General features: G+C 46.3%; 1 protein-coding gene across 2 annotated transcripts in view; it reads right to left on the reverse strand.

Moving 5' to 3' along the window:
* Positions 1-24,835, reverse strand: part of LOC138510440 (phospholipid-transporting ATPase ABCA1-like) — a 2,356,352-nt gene that overhangs the window by 343,749 nt on the left and 1,987,768 nt on the right. The window lies entirely within an intron of this gene.

Raw genomic sequence — 24,835 nt, forward strand, 5'->3', positions numbered from 1 at the left:
AGTACATGGATGTCAATCGTGTCAAAAGCTGTACCCCGGATCAGCACCAGTCCCTGCTTGTTAGAGGAGTGCATGGGACATCAAGGTTATAGCTAGAGTCACTGAATTCTGGGTTACTGCTGCAGGCAAGATCAATACTTTCGATATCCATCAACATCACAAGGGTCTCCCAGTCAGTCGGCTCCTGCCTGTATAGTATTCCTTGCCTATGGCATCGCCTTAACTAAGGGTGCATCAGATAGCCCCTTGAAATAAGGCACATTCCACATCACAGAGCCATGTTTATTGTCAGCTATTATGAGAGTCCTTTGCCAGTGCTACGCTATCAAAGGGTGCCTTCAAATGTCATTCTGATTTCACCATGGGACGCTGGTTGCACACCGGTACAATATCACTGGTAGCTGCACAGACATCTCAAGCCGTTTGAACACTACTCAGAATGTCATTGGCCTGTATTTGTGAGTCTCTCTCATCTGCCAGATCGAGAACTGCAATTGCCTATGGTTGAAGTATGACCAGGAATGGTGGCGGTCACTTGACAGCGACATATCAAGGAGCTGGAAGTGCAACCTGTCGATGAGAGTGGTTTGGTGGGGTACCTTCAGAGGAAGCGATAGAGCTCATATTTAATGTCACTTTGTGTGCTGTGGCAATCCTGATTACATTGTTGAGTGTGCATGAAGGGTTTGGCATCCCCATTTCCCTGTGGCCATAGTGGAGTGATCTTGCGATGATGGATTCAGAGATGCTCTAGATGCACCTTGAATTCCGTGCCCTTCAACCTCTGGCTGGATTGGAAAATCATCCACGACCACTAACAGGTATCAAGCACTTGACAGCGAAAAGCTCTGACCTTCTTCCAGGGCTAATCATCATGTCCTTGTATTAGGATGGGCAGCTGGGGATTCCCTGCCCCCACGCCCTGACACATAAGGGATGTATTGATGGCTAGTTCTACCCTGGGATATATTTCCAGAAACCACACATTCTCTTATTCCTGCCTTGATCTTGACATTCCGTTGGGGACCCTAATGAGCTAGATGAACGACCTGGTCACTGAGTGAGTCTGGCAGGACTATTCGAGTGCCTCACAGAAAAATAACCTCTAGAGGTTTTGAAGGCTTGTGGCATCCCATCATCATCGCCGAAAGTGATGCTTTGTAAGGAAGAGGTGCAGTGCCCAGGTAACTGGAAAATGATACTCAAGTATCCCGAGCACCTGGAGGCATTCACCTTTCTGTGTTTCCTCCACAATTTCTTGAAGCTGTATCGTTTTGGGGGCAGTGGCTTTGGTGATCATTCTGAAATGATCTTTGGCTTTGGTGATCATTCTGAAATGATCTTCTGTTATGCCTGGGCGGCCTCTTCTGCAGTGATGTTTTGGGGGTGACTGGACAGGCAGTCTGCTAGATTGCTTGCACCAGGCCAGAACTCTACTGAAACATTGTAGCTGTATATCTATAGCAACCACTTTCTTTTCCTGGGTGGTGATCTTGGAGTCAAACCTTAGAGAATTGGTAATAACGGCTTATATTCAGAGTCTGCTTGGAATGGTTGCCCATTTCCATATAAGTGGAAGTGGCTGATACTCTATAGTACAGCAATAGATTCCTTCTCAATTTAGGAATATTGTTCCTCTGCTGAGGTGAGGACGAATTACTGCATGGGGTTGATTCTTTTAAATCAAACTATATCAGGATCGTGCATAGGAGTCAGTGCCTGGCATCCACCAACAGTTTGATTTTCTTTTTGGTTACAAATAAGGTCATTGTTCTTTTGTGAAATACATCATCCTTCTTGTCTTGAAATGTCTAGTGGCGATGATCAGTCTAGTTGCAGCATGTGCTTGTGTTATTGCAATCTTGGACTGGCTTCTGAGCTTTAAGATGAACTGCCCACAGTAATTTGCCAAGCCAACTTTGCAGGTCCATGACTGACAATGGGGGAGGGGGTTGGCTTTATGTCCTTAACCTTTTTGGGTGTAATCCCTGGCAGTCTAATTTATACCTGACACACTCTAATGTTCGCTTTAAATACTCATCCCACTCTCAATGAAGAGTAAGCCCATTGGAATTCAGCTCAGAGATGAAGTAGGTGGCCTTCTTTCCAAACCTGATTATACTAGGATATCATCACTAATGTCGATGACACCCTTGAGGCTGGCAAGGGTGCTTGTATTGCATTCTGGAATGCGTATGTTGCTGAAGAAATTAAAAAAATGCAATCTTTGGTACCGCCTTGGTCTCACGTGAAAGAATACCATCAGCTGAAGCTAGAGAAAAAAGACAGGGCCATCACCACATTTTCTAGACTTTAGATCGAGGTTTTAGAAATACTCGGCCCCTACTCAGGTCTGCAATCACATAATCAATGGTTGGCATGATGTGTCTCTCCCTCCTAATTGCCTTATTTGGAAGGTGTATATCCATGCATGCACTGGTTTTATAGCTCTGTGGGTGATTACAATTAGGGAGATCAACCAAGAGGGTCCCAACCCTTTTTACAAGATTCTGGCTTTTTCTAGTTTGTTCACTTTCACTTCGGCCTTGAGCCTCATGTGAAATGGAATGCAGCGGTTCTGCAGAAAAGCGGGTTAAATATTGATGTCAATGTGCAACATCAGTGGCTTGCTCTTCAGACCACCTATCCCAGTGAAAAAGTAGTTTGTTTTTATCAAGAAGATTTTTGAGATCTGACTCGTGCAGTTGACGTGCAAATTGAATGCGTTCCAATGAGTTTGCCACTTTTCAGCTTGGGAACACGTCCCTCCTCACTTCAGGGACTAAAAGCTCTCTCTGTTATGCGGTTAGTAACTTGGGACATTGTGACAAATTGAATTCTGACTCTCAGGAGTACAAGGATGAGTAGTGGTAAAATGGCCCCCTCAGCCCTCACAAGTCCACAAACCAAAACACAACACAATCATAAAGGTAAAACAGGGACAATCAAGAGATACACCTGCTTTACCTTTTGTGGCAATACAGGCCGATCGAAGGCTATACTCTTAACTTTTTTTTTTATTAAGTGCATTAGGTTATATTTAGTATCTTTTACACTCGTTCTCAATTAATCAAATATAAAAACATGCATTATACAAATAGATAAAATAGTATCTTAAACCATGCATATAAAACAGTAAATGTATAAAAAAAAGGAGGGCCCAGTAGCCCCATCAAAGAGCGTGTGGGTCCATCATAGAGTGCACTGGATATATATCTTCCTATCTGTAAGCAATAGATGAAATCCTTTCAAGCATTACAAGTCCAAGGCCAGTTTTCCTGGCTGCCCGTTGCCATACATAAAAAGCTGCTGCAGTAAGAATACTCTTAATAGAAGTGTAAAGGCGAACCAGTAGTCACCCAAACAACACAATATCACAGTCCAAAATAAAGAGAATGTCCAATCAAGGTTCTATTAAAATATGAAACACTTTAATAAAACACTTTAATAAAACATACCATCTGCAAGTAGACTGAAAAGAGATTACTATACAAAAACCCACCCCGAAGGAAAGAACAGAGAAGATGAGAAAGACTGGAGGAAGTAGCACCCTGAGTTTAATTCCAGGGGTGGTAGTTAAGGTACTACCATGAAAAGGATATTGGGTTGAAAACAGGAGCGATCATGACCTAGTCATTCTCTAGGGCCCAAGAGGACCGTGGGGGCAGTTCAGTGTCCGAGTACCTGGATTCAGTTTTTTGTGGGCTGTTGTATGTATCAGGCCCGGGTTTGAACGTTGATGCGAGCTGATCATGCACAGTCGGGCATGCAGGATCGTGAAGGCCCTGGCAGCAAGAAGGCATTGAGTAAGGAGAAATGTGGGTGCTCTGTGAGGTTGAACAGTGGCAGTTCAAGTTCTGCAAGTTGGGGGGGTCTCAGGAACACTTCACAGTTGGACAGGCAGAGTCAGGATTTGGCCACTGGGAGAGGTTGGTGAGTGATGCTCCAGTGGGTTTGAATCGGAAGGCGATGATCGCTGAAGTGATCAAGAGTGTGTCGATGTGCAGTCAATGAGACAGCAGTTCTCGGGTTTGCCATGGAAATAACCCCCAGTTAGATTCGGCAAGTGACCCTCCAGAGATTTGGTTCAGTTTCCAGCATTGATTAGTCACTTCGGGCCTAGCTGGTTATGTGTTTCGCTAGGACACGATGAACACAATGTAGTCCAGTCTCGAGCTGGTTTAGATGCAGTGCAATAGTTTGGCTGGTTGGTGGGGCACAGACAACAGCAGCAGCTCCTTCCCTATTGTTCAGCATGAGGAGACCACTGAGTGACTAGTTCAATGCGGGAGAACAGGGAGCTTCAGCTGGTCTGGCCCTTCGGTTGCTGTGAGGCCTTCGCAAAGGACTCAAGGACAGGATACTCCACTTCTGGGTCTGCTCTTCTGGCACAGATTATCCAGTGCAGCATGTTTGGTCCTGGTCCACAACACTGGTTACTCCTGATGTTCCCTGTGAGTAGTTAGGGGACACATCTTTATTCTATCTTCAGCGCCTCCTTCTTCACCTGTGGTAGAGGGGGAAATCCAGCTGAGAATCTTCAGAACGTCTCTTCGGAATTAACGGATCCTTGAGCAACTGATTGGGTGTGAGACTCCTTCTTTTAAGGGTAGAAGTCTTCAGGTGATTGGTCTACAGCTAGCCGGCCTTAGGTGACCAATCCTTGCTCCTGGCTGTAGTGGACTTTGCCCTGTTTATCTTGCACCCAAAGTGCTTTGCTCTGGAGAAAGTGGAAGAGAGTGGAAATGGGAAGAGAGACAGTGAAAAACAAGATGGTGCAAGGCTTCTTCCAGTGTCCAGAGAACTCCTGCCTATCCTACTGCCGTCCCCTTCCCTCCTGCTGACAACAAAGACCTTTGGATATGCAGAACTCTGGTGTGAGGCTACTCCTCCTGAATGGGTGTGCTCCTTTGATACCTGGGCCCAGATGTCTCTAGGGGAGCGTATTACCGGCCCTCCCAAAGAGAATCAAAGAGAGGATGGGTCCTCTGGGTTTCATCATCTCATGTGGCAGTATAGGCCCGTCTGACCCGAATTCACAGTCCCTTCCATAGCAGAGCTGAATCAGATGTGGCGGCCATGATCATAAGTATCACCATGCACCATGCCTAAACTCAGGCATAGCTTATTCTTAGAGATTACCCTGCAAGCAGTTTTGGATACTCACGATCATTGCAGTTTGTGAACAGATGGCCTATCTTAAATGTTGACCAAGTGATGCAGTGACTTTGCTGTCCGTGCAGTGGTCGAGTGGGCATCTTTGAACCTGCTCTGTGCCACGAGCAGAGTGGATGCTGTGGATCAGGCTACTGATGCAGAAGGGCAGGGCACAAGTGCACTATGCTTTTGGCATGGAGTCGAGACAAAGGAGGATCTGGTTAGCAGATTAATCCTTTGGAGAAAAAAAAAAAAAAAAAGCCCACCTTTGACAGCTGCCAATTCCTCCCAGATGTCTTAGGTATGAAAATCTGTGTATTGTTACAATATGTGAAGATGTTCCATATTGTGCAGATTGATGAGGATAAAGGATAGTCACTGCAGGGACTTAGGGAGCATTGATGTGCACCTTACAGTGAGGCGCTTTTCCTTTTCGACTGTAGGACTCCTTGTGGATTTCATATATAAATAATACCTCATTTTCATTAGGATCATGACCCTCTTCTGTTGGCACATCTCCGGCGGTTGTCTCCAGTCTCCCGACTGTGGGTCCTCCTGCGCTCCTTTGTGATGTGGTGGAGCAAGATTGAGCTTGTTACACCTTCTGCATTCATGTCCCTTCCTGAAGATTGTGCAGGTTACCTCCGCAATGTAAGCATCTGCACCTGCAATCAATTCGCCCTTGGCCTTTCATTTAATTTCGTTGTCTGCATAACATACACTGTCACCAGCCTTGTATATGAAACCAATTGGTGAGTGAGAAACTCTACTGATGAGCACATCATTCAGCTAACACAATATGTCCACTCTTTTTTTACATTGTCCTATCTGTCTTCCAGGTCAGGCGAGGCCGTCTACGCAAGAGCTATCAGCCTTCAACCGTGTATGTGATAAATTGACATTCACACACCAGGGCAGCTAATTGGATCTCTTAAGTCTCCCCTGACTGCCTGGTGTTCTGCCACCCCTCTGCACTCTTAAATGTTCCACTGCTAAATCAAGTTGGGCCCAATTAATGCTAGTTTATTATTATGGTCAGGCATGTATTGTCCAGCACCAAGGAAATTATTTTGCACTGGGAAACATTCATCAGTCTCTTTCATTACATAATGGGCTCTTAAGGAGGAATTGAATGCCCCGTACCTTTCATTGGCACTGATCTTTGCTTTTAATATTTTGAAGGGTCAGTCACTCAGTGGACGTGAGGACAAGTAGAGAATACAATTTACTGATTCACTTCACATTCAGCTGCAATCAAACTTCATCTTGCAGAGGGAAAAAAAAATCCAGGGTGAATAATAAATAAAAGGTGGCAATTACAAAAACACCAAAATAAAATGAATGGTTTATGTTGTTGATAGGTTGCAGGTGTCACAGAATATGGGCTCTACTCCGGGCATTTAACCATGCACTGGCCCTCAACTGCAAGACCTTGCAAGTAAATGTTTCCAACATGCACCAAAGACATTTCCTCGTCCATCACGTTGTGCTTATACATTTTACAAGAAATTCAAGTACTTGTGTGTGTCACCAATGGCACGCTTTCACACATTCCTCCTTTCTATAGTCAGGTGGCATGTTACATTACACAACCAATTGCCCTGACACTAATGTCACTGCCCGAGTGACCATCAATAATGTGACAACAATCATTTCCAAGCACCCCACAAGTACTTTTCTGTTTCCCCCAAAATGTGCTAATATATTTGAACATAAATGAATGTGTTTGTGTGTGTCAGCTATTGCATTCAACCAAGTCATGTGTCAAGGTGTGTTAAATAGCACATTCTAAAACATATTTTTGGTATCAAACAAGTTAGGGGTAAGTGAAGCTGCAAACATTTCTGATTCAAATTGATCAAATGGCAAGGGCACATTTATAGGTCTCTGTGAGGAATTTTAGGATCCGCATATTGGGTGTGGGCTCGCCTGGGCCTTTTTGAAATCTTTAAGTAAATGGATGATTGTAGACCTGCCTCAGGAAAATGAGACGGGCTAATCCATGAAATATGACAGGAGAGGAGAGCGCAATGTCATCCCAATGAGGGGGCGGGGCTTCCGTCTGCCACAGACAGCCTGATTAATTGACAAGGGCTGCATGGAACTTCCCAGCTCCTTTGTCAACCCAGCAGCTGGTGGCAGCAATTAACACACCCATACAGGGCACTCCAAACAGGCCTCCATGGGGCCTTGATGCAGAGGATAACAAAGAACACAAGAAACCCAACAAACCTTTCATATGTAACTTTGTCAACCTGAAGACAGCTCCTGCCTCTCAGTATCAATGACAGTGAACTGACATTTCTGAGTGTATTTTTGCAGCAGACAATGACTGCTAGGGGGACTCTGTTCTTAAGAGACAAGAATGTTGTTTGCAGAAGCCATAGAGTGTGGTCTCTCTGTATCTTAAAAGGAGATCTGCTGCTTTAAAAAGGAACCACACACGGAGAACCATTAACCAGAGAGACTCTTTGATCACAGCAGTCAAGAAGGTGGGTGGGACCTAGTAGCACAGGGCAGTGAGCCCAGAACTCTTTCTGTTGAGCGAAGGGTTCAACAATATTGGTTCTGGGAAACCCCTTGTTCCTGTAGGACATCCTTACCATTTCCTGTTGCAAAGTACTCTGGTTGTGACCTCACACATACAGAACATTGTTGGTAGGGACCCCAGGATTGGTTCACTAATGTAGGCTCAGCCAACAGAAATCACTGTGGCCCACTTGGCTTGTTTGAGGGCTGTAGCTCCTCTTTAGGCATATCATCTGAAGACTTGACAGGAAGCACTAAGAAGAACTCATCCTTGGACACTGGGTAAGAGCACAGTCTGCATTACAGCTTTTGCCGGTGAAGGAAGGCCAGGAACATCCAAAGAGGGAAGCAAGATCCCTACCCTTAACTTCTCCCAGGGAACAGAAGCAGAAAAAAAACTCAGAAGACCTTCCTCATACTTCAGAACTGGTACTTAGCCAGCACACATAGTGCCCTGCAAGGCTCTGCTGCATACCCCTTGGACAGGGAGTGCCAGAAGGTCTTTGAACCTGAAACCAAGCACAAGGCAGCTGCCTGCAACACACTAACTAACTCTGGAGCCCATTGAAGAGGCAGGGAGAAATGTAATGACAAGTAACTGTCACCATCCGCCTTAAAGAACATTCTCGAACCCGTTTAGTTCCTCAATCCACAACTGCCTGCAAAGATGACCTCCGTCAAGCCTCGAGCTACCGCTGCCAAGCCGCAGTCACTGAATAAACCTGAGACATCTCTACTAGCGCTTCAGACTCGCCGATCATCAAGGAGACAACGGTTCCTGATCTCAAGTCACTAATAAAGCGAGCCTGCATGAAAAGTCTATATACCTCAATTCCCCATGATTTGGGAATGAAAGCTACAGAGTGGTTCCTCCTCAATGATGAACAGATAAAAGCCTCAAAAGAATGCACCCTTGCTCTATTGCAATTAATTGCAGAGAATGTATACTTTCACTTTAAAGACCGTTTTACATACAAACCTCAGGAGTATGTATGGGTGCCACTATGCCGCCCACATACGCAAACTGCTTCATTCATAAATGTGAAAGAGACCATGTGTTGGAGCATCCAGTTTGGCATAATTATCTAAAATGTTGGGTAAGGTTCATTGATGACATTTTTGGATTATGGGCTGGGACTGCAGAGAGTCTGCAGGGTTCCCAGTTTATTTGAACACTTGATCCACGGATACAATTCACTAGCGAAACATCTGAAAATCAAATGAATTTCCTAGATGTAGTAATAACATTGAAGAATGAGGGACATGTCACACACATCTACAGGAAGGAGATAGACAGGAACAATCCTTTACATCGCCTTTGCTTCTATAAGCCTATTCTGATAAAGAATCTACCTTTTTTCCAGATGTTGCAAGTCAGGAGAATAGTGAGAGATCCAGCAGATTATGAGGACAAAATTAAGAAAATGGGTGACACAGTTTTGGCTAGAGGATACAAACCAGAGGAAATCAATGCTTCAAAGGAATGTTTAGCCAACATCTCACAAATTGATGTACTGACGGCAGAATGGAAAGAGAAGAAGGATCTGGCCTTAATGTATGTTTCCAAATAATCTGTTCAGAGCAGACAGATACATTTATCATGCTGGAGGACACTTATTTGTTACTCAGGGGTTGAGCATGTCTTTCATGAGCCACCAATATTTGCTCACAAAAGAAGCACATAATTAAAATATTGCCTGGTGAAAACTGAAACAATGAGGAAACACCTACAGACAAAAAGGACGGGCACGTTCCCATATTTGATTGAAAGAATGGACTCTGTGGCACCACACAGCATCAATGAAGAGATCGATTATCTTTGCTCTCTGTAGATTGGGTACATTAAGTTACCTATGATTAAGGATGTATGAACGAACAATGAAGTCCAAGTTGGGATGGATTAATTTTGAACTAAAAGTGGCTACTCATGCCCCCAGAAGATCACGAGATGAATGATCTTGTTCTGTATGTTTACTGTTTACTTTTGCCTATGAGGTTGGACTCAGATAACAAGATTCATATAAACATTTATTCCATGAGACAGAGATGTGGTTTGAGATTGGGTAATAATGATGGATCATGTTATATATATTCTTTATGGAACTAGGATAATGTTGTACTATAAGACACTGCAATTTATAAACATGATGTGGGAAAATGACCATTTGAGATATTTGAGCCATCGACTATGAAGGTGAATAACTGTTAATTGCGATTCAAGACTGCATTCTGAATTGTTTAACATGTAACCCACGAGCGGTTACTATATAGCACAGTGAGCTTACTAGGGTGAAAATTAATGGGGGCTCATATTGGATATAACAGATAGAAATAGAGGAGTACTAACTCTCTACACATGGGGCTGCTTATGTGGAAGTATTAATGTCCACATATTGATTTGTTTTGTTTGTAAACATTATGATCGTGAACGCCTTTAAGCGTCATCTGTCTAGGCTCAAGCGAGCAGTTGACGTCACATGGCCATGGGCTCACTATAAGCATCTGCGAGGAGATGGGTTTCACTCGTTTCCAACTGAGCAAAAGAAAATAAGGTAATGACTCTCCATATGTACCAGAAAGTCTCTGGGTTTATATTTTGATTTTCTTTTTTTTTTCTTTATTAACAACTCTGGTGACTATGAACAGCCATAATAAGAACTATGTGATTGTTTTCTTTTACTCAGAAGACTGTTGAATAGAGTTTATCCTGACTATCAAGCAGGACCGCTGAAGACACAGGTGAAAACGATTTCATGTTTAAAAGCAGGTTTTTACTTTTTCATTGAGTATGAGGATCTAATTGGTGTTGTTTGCTACTTTTTCTGTTTTTCCACATCTTGTTTGCACAAGGAGTGTGTTTAAAGGTACAGTGATATGAAGTTTAGAAACCTTGTTGATTTCTGCATTGAATCTGCATATGACAATGGAAGACTAGTACAATGTTCCCATGTTTTGTTTTGTGTCTCTAAATGTTGTTGATACTTATAATATAAGGGTTCAGCCCTGAAGACGGATCAAATCCGAAATGCATAGGCAACTTTGAACCCATGTATTGACACTGCCTCAAACCTGTATTAAAACAAACTGTGTTATGTAACTAATGGTACATTGTTTTGGAGAACAACAAGTTATCCCTGAATAAGGATTGACAAATGGAGGTTTTAAGTTACATGTTGCTCACTTTTCAGCATAGCAGGAGCATGTGTTTTTTTTCAGGGGCGACCCTGGAATAATATATGGACTCATTGAGAAGGCAATCATCAGTGTGGGCCTCCTAGAGGAGGACTTCCCACTAGGTCTAGAAGTGGCTGAAGGTGGACTGGGTGCACTGAGTGGGAATGGTACCAGATCTCCAGTAGAGGTCTTAGTTCCCAACAATACTCAACTGTTCTTAGAACAAGTGTATATCAATGGACACAAAACTCCTGTGGTCAGAGACACTGCGGCTAGCAGCACTGCTGTCACCCGGCAGTGGGTACAGCCAGAACAGTAAGTTGCTGGGCCTAATTGAAGAGTGAATTGGTTTGACAGAAACAGTAAGTGCACCTTGGCGATAGTAGTCTTCAGTTGGTGGGGTGAAACCACCTAGGGCTGTGTAGTGATGAAAGACTCACTCCCTGTACCATGTCAGTTGGGTAATGATCTTCCTGACAGTGAGATAGTCACAGCAGACACCAGATCGAAAGCCAAAGAGGCCGCCATATTGGAAACTCTCAGAGCCTTAGGGTCAGGAGAGCTTCCAGAAGGCTTGTGTGAGGGTAGTTCCACAGACTGCTGGGGCACCTACTCCTGTGGGAGAGGGGCCAGTTGTCACTGAGACTCCTACTTTGGTAGCAGGGGACTCAATGACTTCAACATTGCTTGGCACAGCACAGGAACCTGAGGTGGAGGACCAATTATTTTCAGACCTGAAGGGCCCAACGATGCTGGCTGAGTTAACATCAGCTGTAGGCCCAGATCAGATTGACTTCTTTAAAGCCCAGAAAGCGGCCCTTGGACTATTCAAAGTGTACCGGGAGGATTGATTCCTGTACAGTGAGCCAAAAGACTCTTAGGTAGGGGGCACCAGAGGGTTGGCGATTCCCGCATGCCACAGCAAGTTCCTTTGGTATTTGGCTCACCAGATACCTTTAGCGGGTCACTTGGGAGTGACTAAGACATCAGGCCCGTTGTCTGCACACTATTATGTGCCCCAGTTCGGCATATAATTTAAGGAATTTGTCTGGTACTGCCCAACTTGTCAAGCTTCTGGCAAGTCTGGCGGTGCCACAAAGCCCCCCTTAATCCACTACCCATGGTTGGGTGGCCATTCAAGAGAATAGGCATGGACATTGTGGGTCAGTTAGATCCTCAAACCAGCTCAGGGAACAAATATATATAATGGTGGTGGTAGACCACGCCACTGGGTACCCTGAGAATGTCAAGTAACCTACCGGTTCTCCACAGCCTTCCATTCACAAACCAAAAGGCTTATTGAGAGGCTCAACAAGACCCTGAAAGGCATAATAGGGGGCTTGGAAGAGCACCTGAGGAGAAAATGGCATGTTCTCCTGCCATGTCTACTTTTCACCTACAGGGGGGTGCCACAGAATGGAGTAGGGTTTAGCCCCTTTGAGCTTTTGTTTGGACACCTGTAAGAGGTCCCTCAGTCTAGTGAGAGGGGGATGGGAGGGCAACCCCTCCTCCACAACTCGAGATGTGTCAGAACATGTACTGATCCTTCGGTCTAGAATTGTGGAAAAGTACATGGAACAGTCTAGAAAACATCAAAAGGCCCCTCAGAAGCTGAGGAAGCACTGGAATGCCCAGAAGGTCACAGTGACCGTTTATTCTCCTGGCCAGTTGGTGTGGATTATGGAACCTGTCAAACACAGTGCCCTTCAGGATAAGTGGACTGGGACTTACCGTGTACTTGAAAAGGTCTGTGAGATAAATTATCTCATTGACGTGAAAGTGCCTAAACAGATGTGCAGGGTCTTTCACATCAATCTGCTAAAACCCCATTATAGCTGAGATCACTTGGTCAGGGCATTAGTGAGAGATGGGGAGACTGAGGAGGAAACAGATCCCCTCCCAGACCCCCTGCAGACGGTTGCCAGAGATGGGTCAGTTGAAGGTGTCAACCTTGCAACTGATTGTCAGAAAAAGCAACTGACAAACTGTCACTGTTTACTGGGACAGATGGTCCATTGTTTTCGATGACTCCTGGTCACGCAGATTGGTGCAACCATGATGTGGACACTGGAGGCAGTAAGCCGGTAAAAAGCAGAATTCACTGGATGCCCGATAAGGTAAGGGGCCCCATCAAGGAGGACGTTTCCAAGATTTTGGCCCTAGGAGTGATAGAGTAATCCCACAGCTCCAGGGCTATCCCAACGGTACTGGTACCTAAAAAAAACAGTGGTGGAAAGACTGTGTGGTACTACAGGGGGCTCAATTCTGTCATGAAGAAAGTTGCTCACCCCATTTCTTGGGCAGATGAGCTAAATGACAAGCTTGGCGCTGCCAGATACATGAGTACCTTTGACCTCACGTCAGAGTACTGGCAGGTCAGCTTGACAAACAACAAGAGACAGGTCAGCATTTTCAACCCCAGAAGGTCATTATCAGTTCACTGTTATGCCCTTTGGATTGAAGAATGTCCCTGCCACTTTACAGGTTTTCTCTGGCCTGGAAAACCTATTTAGATGGCATTGCTGTGTTCAGCCACATCTGGGATCAGCCACACCTGTGAGGACCACATATCCCACCTGAAACAAGTGCTTCAGGCTCTACAGAATGCAGATCTGATTATCAAGGTCATGAAGTGGCAGTCAGCGCAGGGCACAGTGACATACCTAGGCCACCTGGTCGGTGGACATAAGAACAACCTCTTGAAGCCAAAGGCCATGCTGTGAAGGATTGGGACGTCCCCACCAATCAGACACAGGTGAGAGCCTTCATAGGCCTCACTGGGCATTACTGGCCATTCATCAAAGGGTATGGGATCAATACGAGGTCCTTGCCTAAACATTTCATTGATGTCCATGATTATATTGTGGAAAATCGATTGGACATTATGTGTCTTACGGAGACATGGCTATTGGACTTGCATGGGCCAAAAATAAAGCAAGCGACTCCATCAGGCTATGGGGTTCATTCCGAGTTAGGAGGTAAGGGGAAAATGATGCCGGAAAAGGATTACCGGCATTGTTTCCCGTTACGGACTATTCTGCCCTACCACACCGTTATTTACGGCGCCGTAAAGTACGAGGTCGTAAATAGCGGTCTAGTGGCGTGCGCCAGACACTCCACGCCGAAATTAGCGGCATGGCATAAACCGGAGCTGATCACATGTAATGCGGACATGCAAAAAACGGCCTCCACAAGGCCGCAAAGTACCTTACCGGCATGGAGTAAATAACGACATTGCCGAGAAGGTGTTAAGAACCATGAGCAGTGTTTCCAAGAGGCACAGGTGCACTCAATCAGCACAGGTGGAGGCAATGGAGTCTGGCACAGCACAAAAGGAGCACACCCACACACCACACCCCCTCCCACACCAAGATGATACCAATTGTAGCAGCATTCCTGGAGCTGGAGGCCCTGCTTGCAAGGCAGCAACTACAACAACAGCAACAACAACAACCACAGCCCCCACCACAGAGGATACACAGGAGGAGAAGGAGGGTGAGACAGGCCCAGCATGCCCTACCGGTGCAGCCAACATTACCACGCCAGCAGTCCCCAACCCCCCGCATCAGAGCCACCCCCTTCAACCTCACACCAGAGCAGATCCACACCCTGTACCGGCTTGACTGGGACACCATTACCACCATAGTGGACCTGATACATGACGATATAGTGAGCCTCATAGAAATCAGCACTGCCATCTCCCCTCTACTGAAGGTAGTGTCTGTGCTCCACTTCCTTGCCACAGGCACCTACCAGCATACAGTGGGACACATGCATGGCATTTCACAGACCATATTATCCCGGATACTCAACCAAGTGCTAGATGCCCTCCTCAACCACACAACGGACTACATATCCCTACCCCGGACTCCCCAGGAGATATATGATACAAAAGTTGCCTTCCATGCACTGGCAGGCATGCCAAATTGCATAGGTGCCCTCGACTGCACCCACGTTGAATTGTTGGTCCCGCATGCCATGGAGGTGCCGTATCACAACCGCAAGCAATAACCACTCCATCAACGTCCAGATGGTGTGTAATGCCAGTAAAGCCGTCACACATTGCAATGCCCGATACCCCGGATCAACTCATGATTCTTTGGTCCTGCGGAACTCCACACTACCACGCTACATGGAGCGACATGCCGGACGACGTGCCTGGCTGCTTGGTGAGTAACCTGAATGGGCCATGGCAGTGCATTGGGGCTGCGAGTATGTTGGCTGCCTACTTCACCTGGGTGGGAAAGGGGCGGGTGCCTACTTCACCTGGGTGGGAAAGGGGGGGAGAGATGCTTACTTCACCTGGGTGGGAAAGGGGGAGGAGATGCCTACTTCACCTGTGTGGGAATGTTCACGCCAGTGCACGATGTCCACCTCACAGAACACTGTGCCCCAAGGCAAGTGACACGGCACATGACTACCTAACCACACAGTGATGAATTAGAGCCGACACATAACACAACATGACTAACAGGAAACCTGCCCAAATACCACAACACATGCACCACTCATAGGCGGCCCTTACAAACCGTAAGGGCATCCTGCACCATGCAGTGCAATAGCACCATGTCGCAGACTCCTGTATCTCACCACACAGGACAGTCATCCCTGGGAGTGCATAGAAGTGAGTCTAACAGGGATCCCACCGTGTGTGACTGGTCCTGCACACTCATAGGATTGCTGCAAGCCAGCATGGCACAGATCAGTGCAGAATGATGAGTATGCTACTAACTACAGCCAACCCCCTCTGTCACCAAAACTCGCACAACACATCAATGAATGCAGTCCAACACTGCTGCATGCATATACGATGCACATGCAACAAGACATGAGTGCACACCATAACCCATCATGAAGAAGCTACCCCCTCCATCATTCCATTGCACAGGACACATAGCCGGGCCAGTAATGGGGTGAATGCATCCTGGGACATGTGTGTATGGCCAGTAATCACCTGCTGCCATGTAAGACTAGTACAGTTCTCCACCATGAATTTACAAACACTTACCTTCATTCCACTCTCATGCAGGTGATGCTGGCTAGCCTTTGAAGCCGTGGCTCATGACCCCGGTCCGCAACCCACAGAACAGGCATGAGGAGGACTACAATAGATCCCATACCCGTACACGGGTGGTGATAGAGCAGACCTTCGGCCTGTTGAAGGCACGATTTCGTTGCCTTAGCCGGTCGGGTGGGCCACTCATCTACAGCCACGAGAAGGTGTCCAAGATCACCATGTCATGTGTAATGCTGCACAACATGTGCATCCGTCGGAACGTGCCACTGCCCCTTGACGTGGAACTGCTACCACCAGATGATGATGAGGGGGAGGAGGAAGGAATGGCAGGACAGCATCATGGTGCCGATGCACAGGAGGGACGTGCCGTGCGGCAATCATTGATTGGACAATATTTCTGACTCACTAATCAGCTGAGGGTGTGAGGATGACAAGACATTAGGCACTGGGTGTGGGGATACATGTACACCATGCACTGTGGAACATTAAAAGACACATGCACAATGATCAATGTCCACTCTGTTTTTTTTGGATGATCAACCGGTGTATTGAATAATAAAGTTCTAACGTGTAAAACAAACCCTCCACCAACACCCCCTCCACCTCCCCCCCAACTGCCACACACACCCTCACCCCATCCCCTTCCCCTCAACTCCCACACACACCCTCACCCCCCTCCCTCTCCCCCACAACTCCCACACACACCCTCACACCCCTCCACCTCCCCCCACAACAACCCCACAATAGTGCAATTAGGACAACATAGGCCACATATGTGTGCCGGCATGGTCAATGTGCACTCCCAGAGCCAGGGGGATCCATGTTGTGGCAGCGCAATGTACGCAGTGAATGACAGACCGGGCTGGTCTGGGTGGAGGAACTTTGTGAAGGTGGGTCCTCCCGCTGGGGCTGTGGTGTGGGGTGTGCTGCTTCCAGGGCATCTGCGATCCGGCAAAGGATGTCGCAGAGCCGGTTTGTGCTCGCTGTGATCACCTCGCCCAGAGCCTGAAGGTCATTGCGCCACTCCACCCTTGATTCGCGATTGTCCCTGATGAACTCCTCAATGAGGCCTGTGAGATGCTGGGAGCGCACTACATCCATGGCCGATGTGGCCGATGTGCTTGGCAGGCTTGGTATTGGGCCTGCAGGCCTTCCCGGAGATTCTGCAGGGGAAGTGGATACAGGACAGGCAGGTTGTACTCCTTGCCCTGTGAGCCCTGGGGTATCACTCTCCCCGGAGTTGCTGTGTGTCACCTGGCTGTATGATGGTGTGTCAGAGGTATGGCCAATGTCATTGGTGTCCTCCACGTTGGCTCCCGATATTGATGTGGGGCTGTCTGGCTTATCGAGGAGGCACATGGCTGCATTCTCACCAGCCACACTGGACTCCTCAGAGTGCAGTGTGGGACATGTGTCCAGCGGCACTGCAGGCATGGGTAGGGGTGCGGGTGGGGGTTGTGCACCCTCCATGGGGGTTGCTGGAGCAGGTGGTGTTGCTTGGGTTGTCTTCCTGCTTGCAAGTATGCAGAGGCCCCTGACTCTGCCCCTGGAGGTACTGGCCCGGGTGCTTTCCTGGTCCTCGCTGTCATGCTCGCTGCCTGTGGGGGGCGGAGAGAGACGGCATGAGCAATGATTAGTGGGTCAGCATTTCTACATGCCTATGGTATCACAGTGGGATTGCAGCGGTTTGTGGATATTTGGGTGGTGAGTAGGACAGTGATCTGGGCTTGGATGGTCAATGCATGCAGATGTCTGGGTCACTCATGTTGGCGGAGTACTGTCATGACTCACATTCACAATGTTTACAATCACTGCCCCGTGTGCCTCACAGATTCGGCCTCTTTGTGTGGTATGGCCCATATGGGTTACAGCCTTGCACCTGACATCATCCTGAGTCCCACTTGTTACAGCATGATTTCATGGGGTGGGGGGGTTGCCCAACCATGACGTGACACCTTGCCCAGCCCTTGGCAGGGACTTACGTTAGGAATGCATGTTCTGTCTTGACTCATGACACTCACCTCCATCAGGGGATGACGCTGCACCGCACTCCATTTCTTCAACACCTTCTATGGCTTCTGTGCCCATCATGGCCGCACACGTTTCCTCCCACGGCATCATTTTGATGGGGGAACCTGGCCCTCCTCCTGTCTCCAGGGCCTGACTTCTGTTTGCCGAGAGGATGGCCTGCACCCTGAGACGGAGGTCATCCCACCGTTTCCTGCAGTCCTTGGTGGTGCGGGGGGTGTTTCCAACGGCGCTCACCCTCTGTGCCACCAAGGCCCAGATCTCTTTCTTCCTGACGACGGTGGGCCTCCGCATATCACTGCTGAATACAGTGTCTGCATGTTCGTGCAGAGTGTCGACCAGTACCTGGAGCTCATCCTGGGTAAAGCGCTCCTTCCTTATGCGTGCAGCACCCTTTTTTAATGCTTTGGGCATGATGCTGGTCTCCAATGCCTATTTCTCTGATCACTATATGCCTCTGGGTCCTGTATGGAGAGGATGGCAACGGATTGTGATTTAAGATGGCCGCCGTGCTCCTTCCCGTTCCTGTGCAATGACGTTTTTTCCGATTCTGTTTTTTAACGGTGACCGTAAATAGCGGGGACCGCTATTTACGGTTACCGCTAATTTCTCTATGTCGGTAGTGTTATGTACGGTGCGCTTGTTGCCGGTAAGGGCTTTTGGGGCCCTTTTACGGCATGGCGCTGAGGTGCATTACCAGCATGGCGCAAAGCGCTGCACGCGAAGTCGGAATAGGCAGATTTTTACGGTCTTGTGCCAGCACGGAAACACTCTTTACGCCATGCCGGTAATCGCCTATACTTACCGTCCTACTCGGAATGAGGCCCTATGTCTTCTTTGGCAAAAGTCGGTCTGAGGGCCTTGGCAGTGGTGTCGCTATTATCTGTATGGAAGATCCAAGAATGTATGAGGTCAAGGTGTACTGTGACAGGTGTGACATTTTACACACAAAGATCGCCCAGAATAATAATAATAGCATTAACCTCATCATGACATATAGACCTCCCGTAGAGATGCCTTATTTAATGAACACATTATCCATATCCAACTGCTATCTTCCCTACAGAAATCAAATTGCTCCACAATATTTCTGGGTGATTTAAATCGCTGGAAAGGGGACCCGAGAGATAAGGCAGCCTTGGATTTAGGGATATGGATATCCATGTACACAACTCAGACCAATCTCATATAAAGGGCCACATCTTAGACTGGCTCTCTAGTGAAAACATTACAGTGATTGATGTGGTTATGGTTCCACGTGTTTGGTTGGATCCTTTTCATCACTGGTAAAATGGAACTTCCTCAACCTTAACAGTATAAACACGAGATGCCCGGCATGGTCCAACTTCAGAAACTTTAAAAAAATTAAACCTCAGATGTAACCGGTTGTTTGAGTTATCTTATGTCCTAAACAACTGACCAGGAGTCCCCCAACATTCTAGTGAAGAGTTATAATACTGAATTGGAATTGTTACTAAATATAACTGTGCAGTTGAAGCTTAGAGCAGGCAGAGATCGTCTGAATTTCCCCAGACCTAACTCTGCTTAAACAGGAAAAGGCAGGCTGAACGCAATTAGCTCAAAGAGAAAACACTGGCAAATAAATCAGACTGGAAATTTAGAGAGAAGGAATACAAACTTAAGATTATGGAGTTGAAGCAAAATGACTATAATGAACAAATTACTAAAGCAGGAAATTAAACCGAATAATTATTCAAACTGTTTAAGGCGTGTGAACAGCCCAATGCTTTGAATCAGTCTATCAACCTGGATAGATATGACTGTTCTCGGGTACAGAAAGCCTTTGCAGGTAAAATCACTTTGGCTCGTGCTAGAATCTGCAAAGACCTGGACCAAGTTCAACCTGAAAACAGCAGGGGGAAGCACGTTTCTGTGTTCTAGCAGCGGAATGATGGAACACGCTACCTATGGCAATTAGAGCCGACACCTCGTTCTGGTCCGTTTATAACTTTCCTTGCCCTTTTTATCATGGACCATTCTGTAACCTGGTCCCTCATGCTATTTATTGTACTGTATCATCACATGCTGTTTTTCGTCTGTGAAACTTTCTGTAAACTATGTTGCTCTTTAAGGTTAAAGCGCCCAGTTACCCCAGGGTTTGGCTGCGCTATACAAATAAACAAACTAAACTAAACTGAACTGAACCAACAAACTATGCCAGAACCCCCTGGCACGGTAGGGCAGGAACAAGGTTAGGACTCTCAGGATTCCTTCAACTTCACTGATGTAACTAACAATGAGATGGTCAACCTATTGAGAGCTATACACGTGACCTGCTGTCCTGGAGACCTTCTTTCCTCAAAAATATTTCTCGAGAACAGGGACATGTTTGCGCCATTCATTAGAAGATTTATTAATGCCTCTTTTGCACAAGGCTCAGTCCCTGCGGCCATGAAGGATGTTATGGTAACCCTGCTTCTAAAAACATGGTTTGGATCCTAAGGCCCACTTAAACCTTAGGCCAATAACTAACAATCCACTCCTCCTAAAAATAGTCGATAAAATGGCTATTAACCAGGTGCAGCACCACCTGGAGGCCTCGGGCCTTCTCCACAAGAATCAATCTGGTTTTCAGAGTGCTGATGGGACCGATCGCGCCCTCTTTGACCTCCGTGCTCACATGCTCTCTGCATTAGAAAGGAGTGGTTCGTGACTGCTGATTCTTTTAGACTTATCAGTAGCTTTCAACCACCTTGATCATAAACAGCTGTTGAATACACTGACTCAGATAGCCCATTTATCAGAGAAAACCACAGTATGGATGGAATATTTCCTTTGTGGTCGTAATTCCAGAATTTGCTGGGTTGATGCCTCATCGGATCTGGCTCCTATTTTGTGTGGAGTTCCACAGGTGGCTTGCTTGTCCCCATCTCTTTTCAACATTTACATTAAACCGCTGTGCACTGAAATAGAGAAATTAGGGGTCTTTTTTGCTTTTTTTGCTAAGTATGCAGATGATTACCAGCTATCTATGCAATTGAGTGGGAATTATGAAAATTATGTGGAGAAATTTTATAAAATTGATAAACTCATTAAAGACTGGATGACTACAAACTAGCTATGTCTAAATGCTGCCAAAACTGAACGCATGGTCTATGGGTCCAAATATGCCCAAAACAGACTGAGCCTGGATTATGACAGTTTCTGTATAGGTCGCATTTCTGTGGTTGACAAAGTCAAATCCCTAGGTATCATTATGGAGTCCTCACTTAATGCGGATGCCCTTGTTAATTACGTAGTTAAAAACTCCAACGATTACGTTAAGGTTCTGAGACAGAATCGCTGTCTAGTAACTCAGAAAGATTGTGAGAAGCTTGTCCAAGCCATTGTACTACCCTGACTTGACTATTGCAACTCGTTGCTTGGGGGCGCAAGCAAGAAATGCCTGGGTAAGCTCCAAAAGATTTAAAATGATGCTTTACAAGCAGTTTGCAATATTGCACAGAGAGAACCGGTATCTATGGCTCGCAGGACATTTCATTTTCTCCCTGCTGAAGCCAGGGTGCAGTTCAAGATACTTATGCAGGGTCACAAGTATCTGTTTGGAACAGCGCCATACTTATCATTATTATGTACCACACTTTGCTTTTAAAATGTACAGCACTTTGGTTTAAGGCACTGCATAAAATATAAATAAAATACAAAATACTATCTGAAGGGAAAATTGGAAATTCATATGTCAGCTCATACTCTTCGATCTTCTGATGCACATGGTCTTATTGTCCCCTGTTTCAAGAGAAACAGGGGGAATGGGCGCTCATTCCCAATGTTGATTGCTCAGGCCTAGAATGAGATGACCGAGCACCTGCAAAAGAAAAAAGACGATCTTACCATTCGGGAAAGCTTGATAGCTAGACTGTTCCCCTAGCTAGTTTTCCCTGTTATTTTATCCGTCATATGGTTTTATGTTCTTGTGTAGTGTCTGGATGCCCAAGGGCTTTGGTGCTCAATAAAAACACAGAAACAGAAATAGAAATTGGCATGCTCTTGAATTATGTAACTTCAAAAAAAAATCCATGAAAGGTAACTTGGAACCCCGCCTGTCAAACCTCCTTTCAGGATTTGAAGGATGAATTGTGCAGCCCCAGTTCTGAAAGTGACAGACTATGGTCAGAAATTCATTATCCAGACAGACGGCTGTGATTTTGGGATTGGAGCAGATTTAGCGCAGCTGAACTCTCAAGGGATGGAGACACTTGTCGCCTACATTAGCAGGTGATTAACAAAATGGGAAAGACACTGGGTCATTTTAGAAAAAGAGGCTTATGTGATTGTTTGGTCCATGAAGAAGCTGAAACCCTACATTTTTGGGTTTCACTTCACAGTCCAAACAGACCACCGGCCCCTTAGATGGTAAATTGCCATGCAAGGAGAGAACCCTAAGCTTTTGCTGGGCCATATCCCTTCAGAGATTAGATATGGACATCCAGCACAAGCCAGGTTCCCAGCATTGGAATGCAAATGACTCTAGTCGGTACTTTTGCCTAGAAGATGGACCAGACCCTCAATAGGGTGGTGGATCACATGTTGAGGCTGGGGGTGCAAGTGAGGAATTTGACCATCTGCATGGTGCGCCTTGGCTCTCCTGGGCTTTTTTGAAGTCTTTAAGTAAATGGATGATAATAGACCTGCCTCAGGAAAATGTGTGGGGCTAATCCACACATATTATCCTATGCTAACACCACAACAAACACATCCATGTGTGCTCTGTTATGGACACCACCTACAGAGACAGTCCACCCCTGTCATATTTAGTAGGAATTGTAATTTGACAGGAGAGGGGAACACAGGGTCATCCGAAGGAGGATTCCTCCTGCCATGGACAGCCTGATTAACTGACAAGGGCTTTATGGTACCACCCTCCTCCTTTGCCAGCATAACATACCAATAGAGGGTACTTCAAAATGACTCCCATGGGGCCTGTCTGCAGAGGATAGGAAACCCAACAAACCTTTCATATGCAACTGTGACAACCTGCAGCCATCTCCCGCCTCTCAGTATCAATGACAATGAACTGACATGTCTGAGTCTATTGTTGCAGTAGACACCTCCTGATAGCGGGACCACATACACAACATACACAAATATGGTTTGCAGAATCCTCAACGTCTGGTCTCTCAGCATTTCAAGGGAGATCTGCCACTTTAAAAAGGAACCACACAGGGAGAAACATTAACTAGAGAGACTGATTGAAAGCAGACAAGAAGGTGGGTGGTACCTAGCATCACACAGGAGCGAGCCCAGAATACGTTCTTTTGAGAGAAGGGTTCAGCCATATCGGTTCTGGGACACTCTTAACCTTTCCTGTTGCAAAGCACTCTGGTTATGACCTCATACATGCACAAAATTGTTGGTCGGGACCCCAGGATTGGTTCACTAAGGTAGGCTCAATCTACACCGTTCACTGTGGCCCACTTGGCTTTAAGAGAGTGCTAGAGCCCCTCTTTAGGGAGATCATCTAAAGACATGGCAGGAAGCATGAGGAAGAACTCACCCTTGGACTCTGGCTGAAGATACAGTCTGCCTGACAGCTTCAGTCAGTGAAGGAAGGCTAGGAACATCCAAAGAGGGAAGCAAGATCCCTCCCCTTAACTTCTCCCAAGGGACGTATGGAGAAAGGAACTCAGAAGACCCCCCAGCAGCTTCAGAACCAGCACCCAGCTAGCACACAGTGCACCCTACTAGGCTCTGCAGCAAGCTCCCTGGACAGGAAGTGCCAGAAAATCTCTGAACCCGAAACCAAGGACACGGTTGCTGCCTGCCACACACTCCATAGCTCTGGGCCATCCACCTTAAAGGACAACTCAACCCCATCTAATAGGTGGGGAGAAGTTCAATGACAACCACATGTCAACAGCTGCCTTAAAGCACATTCTCAAGCCAATCGAGTTTCTCGATCCGCAACCACCTGTAATGCGGACCACTGTGAAGCCTCAAGTTACAGCCATCAAGCCATAGTCGCTGAATGAGCCAAGTGCTTCAGAATCGCTGATCAGCACTGTGACAACTATTCCTGACCCTGAGTCACTATGAAAGCCAGATTGCAGCCATTCACCAGGCTCCACTCGCCGAACATTCTTGCTGCCTGATACCCACCACTGACTCCTGTCTCAAACTCTGTCGCAGAAGCCTGAAAAAAGCCCTGACTCTTACTCAACGCTGTCAAGCACCACAAACAACTACAGCAAAAGATACATTGTGGTCCCCCTGGTCGTTCGCAGAGACATGTTTAGACCCTTTCCCCTTTTGGCTGAAGCCAAGAAGCCTTTTAAACAAGTATTGTAGTTATTGTGGTTATCAACCATACCAACTCGCCTCCTGTTAGTAGCCAGATTCCATCCCTTTTCCTTCTTACAAACTGTCTATTCTCTGCATTCCTTTACAGGGTATGTTGTATTGAGTAGTGTTATAAGATTGTTGTGATATTTATAAAGTAGATATTTGTATCCAACTTTGACTGGACACTCCTTTTATCATTGGGTAGTAATTGTATTTTTGCTGTGTTGCAACTAACCAATGAGCCATGACCTTTTGAGGCGATAAGCCTACGTTCTGTCCACGTTACCAAAATTGGACAAGGAGGTTTATAAATGTATTTGTATGCTTGTTTAAACCAATCTGTGGGGATCCATTCTGGTGTATTAGAGGTGCAGGGCTGATTGATGGTGTAGAAACCGAAATTCACCCCTGTACCACTGGTACCCCGGAATTTGATTCGTTATAGGCTCAATTGCGATTAGTAAGGCATCCATTGGACCTGGTCAATAACAAGTTCCCTCCTTTTTTCAAATGGACCTGCCATCTATAGGCACTGCGGGCAGAACTGACCTACTCCACCTCAGTATGACACTATATTCAAAATGAAAGGGTCTTGCTTTACTTACCACATTAACGTGGAGATATATGGCC

The sequence above is a fragment of the Ambystoma mexicanum genome, chromosome 6p, assembly GCF_040938575.1.
Source record: "Ambystoma mexicanum isolate Mex_15411 chromosome 6p, UKY_AmexF1_1, whole genome shotgun sequence".
In the NCBI taxonomy this organism is placed as follows: domain Eukaryota; kingdom Metazoa; phylum Chordata; class Amphibia; order Caudata; family Ambystomatidae; genus Ambystoma; species Ambystoma mexicanum.